This window comes from Scardinius erythrophthalmus (assembly GCF_964197995.2).
Source record: "Scardinius erythrophthalmus genome assembly, chromosome: 17".
In the NCBI taxonomy this organism is placed as follows: Eukaryota; Metazoa; Chordata; class Actinopteri; order Cypriniformes; family Leuciscidae; genus Scardinius; species Scardinius erythrophthalmus.
In genome coordinates, this window is record NC_138237.1 from 24,620,917 (window position 1) to 24,625,368 (window position 4,452).

The 4,452-nt window shown below is 36.3% G+C and overlaps 1 long non-coding RNA gene across 1 annotated transcript; it reads right to left on the reverse strand.

Moving 5' to 3' along the window:
* Positions 1 to 3,110: 3,110 nt before the first annotated feature.
* Positions 3,111 to 3,728, reverse strand: LOC308705255. Its single transcript, XR_014031896.1, has 3 exons — positions 3,643 to 3,728; positions 3,429 to 3,538; positions 3,111 to 3,146 (listed from the first exon to the last, which is right to left on the reverse strand). It is a non-coding gene; the product is annotated as an uncharacterized lncRNA (long non-coding RNA).
* Between the last annotated feature and the right edge of the window lie 724 nt (positions 3,729 to 4,452).

The window sequence follows — 4,452 nt, forward strand, 5'->3', positions numbered from 1 at the left end:
GATTTTACTGTTGTAGTTGGTTGTGGGTGAACAGTTTAGTCTCTGACTGCATGAGATGATTATTTCATTATGGATGAATTTGCTGATTTTTTTTTATTTTTATTAATCGAGAGCCCATAGCCCAAAAGTAACACTTTCACACTGCTTGTTTTGTCAGTCTAAACCTAAAAATGTTTAAAAATATCTATTAAAATAATCTAGATGAAAATCTTCACATTTCTGAAGCTGGAACCATGAAATGTTTTTACATGACATGACTTAAAAAAATGATCTAAATAGCTGGCAATTAAAGTTCTGTCGATCAACTAATGCACTAACTGTTCTTGTATAAACTGTTGAGTACCTAATTTATACTCTTCATATTGTTTGTGCAAAACCTTTGTAAAGTAACTAAAGCTGTCAGATAAATGTAGTGAAGTAAAAAGTACAGTATTTCCCTTTGAGATGTAGTGGAGTAGAAGTGCCATACAAGTACAAGAGAACAACAGCTTTATCATGGAGTGTAGCTGTGAAAAAAAGTCTGTATCAAGTCACTGCTAATGCAAACTGAACATTTCCTGCTGCAGCATATTAAGTTCACACAACAGACAATTCCATCAAATGGGTTTATTAGAGTGGCACAAAATCACAAAATGAGAGCAAGAAAAATTAAGTTATTCAAAATGCTTTACATATAAAGGAGTTTAAATATTCACACTATTGCATTTCAAAGTGCTTTGCATATAGAATAAAAACAAAATAAAAGAAAGAAGGCCAGGAGTCTGCCTGATTCACTAAATTTGGGGCACCCCTATCTGAGATGGTAGAGATGGAGCAGGTTTGCGGCGCCACTGGACCTTCAATCCAGGGACGTATTCTGCTGGGGTGGTGCTACAACCAGTAATGCCCAGCGGGGCCCCCACAGAGCACGCTTTGCTTGCTCTGTGGTTACCAGTGGTGCATATGTATGCATCACAAGTTACAAAGACATTTCTTTATACAGTTTTACAGGATGTAAGTGAAAATTCTTTGGATTTGTCTGTCTGTCTGTCTGTATGTACATTTAGATGATGTCATATGGAAAACATAAAAGAATAACATTTATGGTTTCAATGCTATTTGACTGTATTCAGTATGCTATAACTACAAAAAAACTACAAAATAATATGGGTAGTATATGCATATTGCATACAAATATAAATCCACTTATATTATGGAAATACCAAAGTACATTCGAATTATACTTGTTAAAATTACACAGACTGTCATTGAATCTTCATTAGATTTTTCCATGCAAAGATGATGACAATTAATTATTTAAAGCAGCAATAAGCAGTTTTGGTCTGAAATCAGCAAGCTCAAATGTTAGAAGAGATAAATAACTCAATGTTTTTCTATTTTTTTAAATAAAAATACATACAGAATCTACAAAAACTTTCCTGTAGATACTTTGGTACAGCTATTTAAAACAAAGGCAAGGCAAGATTTTTTGTACAAATCTCCAGTTCCTCTGTGTTGTTTGGCAGTGGTCTTTAGGTGTCTTCTTCCTCAGACTCGGGGCTGGTGAAGCCATTGTCATCCCACTCCTCAATGTCCTCCTGTAGGGAAAGGAAATCACATTCCATAGTGGCTATACTGCTGTATGCATTAACAGCCTGTTTGTGTTGACTTCTAAGTGAGTGACCCCTCCGATTGAGGACACTGTTGAGCCCATGTGTAGCATCCTCTGTCAGGTCACCGAAATCTGTAGAGGAATTGTGGGAAAAAATAGAAAGAGAAAGATGACACATCAAACAAAACATGACATTTGTAACTATTTTTGCATTTTACAATGCTGAATTTGCAACTTCAACATTACCTTTTAGTCATTATATTTACTGTATTTACAACTTTTACATTGTGCACACTGGTACCAAATAGCTGGTCAGCTCAGTGCCTGATCACAACTCAATGTATATAGTAGAGTTCGATCGATCGATCTATCTATATATATTATAAATAAATAAACACATGATACTAAAATCTAAAGATCTTGTACATACTACTGGTTTTGATGCACTCCAAAGTCTGTCCTCTGAGTGACTCCACTTCTTGCACTTGCTTCAGAAGGTACTTGATGTGCTGAGACATCTCCTTTACCAGGATGCTCTGCTCCTCCTCCAAGCGTTTCAGCAGCATTACCTGGTCGAAGACAGATCTCTTCAACCTGAAGGTGTTGCCTTTGGTTGGGGAAAGTAATGGAATAGTGGACAAGGAATGTTTATTATTATATTATACAAGCATAACAGAATTATGTTTTCTGAGAAATCTTTTTAGCGACAGCATTGGTTCTGTAGAATATAAACAATTTCAAAATATGAATAAAAGTCACAATAATATAATTTGAATTATATAATTCTCCATTCAAATTGAGAGCTTGTGAAATTGTGATGGTCAAGCATTTTATTTGTGATTACTACAGCAGAATAACATGGTGTTGAACTCACCATTCAATGTTTATGCTCCGTGATTAATATTTCCATATTTTGGTATTCATGATATTTTTTATTTCAATATATCATCCCATTCCTGTGTTGTTGCATGATAAGTAACAAAAAGGACAATGGTAAATATGGAAATATGGAATATAGCAATTCATATATATCATACCATCTCCATGTCTCTCCCATGGTAGGATATATCCCTCTGTCAGACTGCAAGCCAACTCCTCGTCAATCGGATCTCCTTCCACTACGGTGTTGTATTGCAAGACCTTTTCACGAAGCTTCTTCTTCAACTCTGTCATTTTCTTTCTCTTTCTTTGTCTTGCCTGGTTGCTATCTGCAAATCGAAATGAAAAGAAAACTGTCATAATCCCAGATTATTATTGTTTTTTTAAAGTGTTATTGGTTTAAATAACTTGATTTGACAACAAACCATGCTGACGATACAGATCTTGCTTCTTGCGCAAAAGGGTTACAGTGATGTTCTCAATGTCAGCCCTTAGCTCTTCAGTACAACCTGGAGTGTAGACTCTCTCTAAATAGGTGATACAAAACAATTGACAAGAGACACAATTAGTGACATTTTCAAAATATAGCCACCTTTTATTATTTGTATAAAGGTACAGTCCTTAAGCAAATATTTCTCCACGGTAATGGTTCAGTCCTCGTAAAAGAAACCCATGTCTGATAAATCAGAAGAAAATCTAGTGGTTAAGAAACAATTGACCCAGTAAGACCTGGCTTAAGCTCACATCTCTGTCAACTGAGTGCCTATAACAAAATATATGATAAATATAATACTTGGCTACTACAAAGGATAGATAAATACCACTCTGCAAGCAAGCAAACGTGTGAAAGACTTGGATTGTCATTAAAACTCAAATATCAGACTCCAGGATCACACACACACACACACACACACACACACACACACACACACACACACACACACACACACACACACACCTGCAAACTGCAACTTGAATGCCCTCCTCATCTATCTGAGCACCAGACTTTTTGGACATCTCTCTGCCAGCGGTGAACTTGGCAATACCGCAGACAGCACTGTCATTTGTCTATAAAGTCAGTTTATAACACATTTTAAGATACATAAAAACACAAAACTAAAATATCTGTATAAACAACTATTATTAAAAAAAAAAAAATCTAATGTTCATACACTTCTCATGTTGCCTCTGACAAGATCAACAAAGGTAGCAACTTCCTCGTCCTTGGCCAGGAACAAGCCCTCATATATGGGTGGCTTCTCAGTCCTGTCCATGATAAGATAACATGCGTCAGTAATAAAAAATCACAAGTACTACATTTACTATTTGTTAAAATGTAAGTTATGATCACTCAATGACAACCCGAAGGGCTACTATTTGTGTTAGACAAGTCTAAAATAAACTTCTGAAAAATACCTATACCTACCCTTTTGACTTGCTGAAGCGGTAATGCTTTCGGTTCCCATCAGAGCAGACAGCCAACATGTCTGGAGAACATGCTGGGCACTCAAAATGATGGACCTGGCACATATCCTCTTCTTTGTATTCACAGAACGTAAACTCAAAAAAGCTCCGCTGAAATGTATCAGCACAGATACTACCTGTCTGCATATTAAGAAATGATTGGTTAGAATTTTTTGAAGCAATGCCCACAATTAAAGAGCAACTTGCAGGTTAGAAGACCCAACAAGTCAATGTATAGAAAAATAATGTAGGAACTAGATTTTCTTAAAAAAAAAATTATAAATACGCTACAGTGGCTTCTGGAGTCGTTTTTGTGAGAAAATTTTACTTCCGCATCTGAAAATGGGCGTGACGAGCGAGAGTCGTGACGTAGCGCGAGGGAGAGCGGTCGATTCAAACAACAGGGAAAAATGGATTGCAGTGAAAGAGCTCAGGTTACAAATTACAATGGATGTGAATGAAGAAACCGAGTTCTCCGACGAGCATGCCTATGATGGCCCACAGGCATATAATTATGA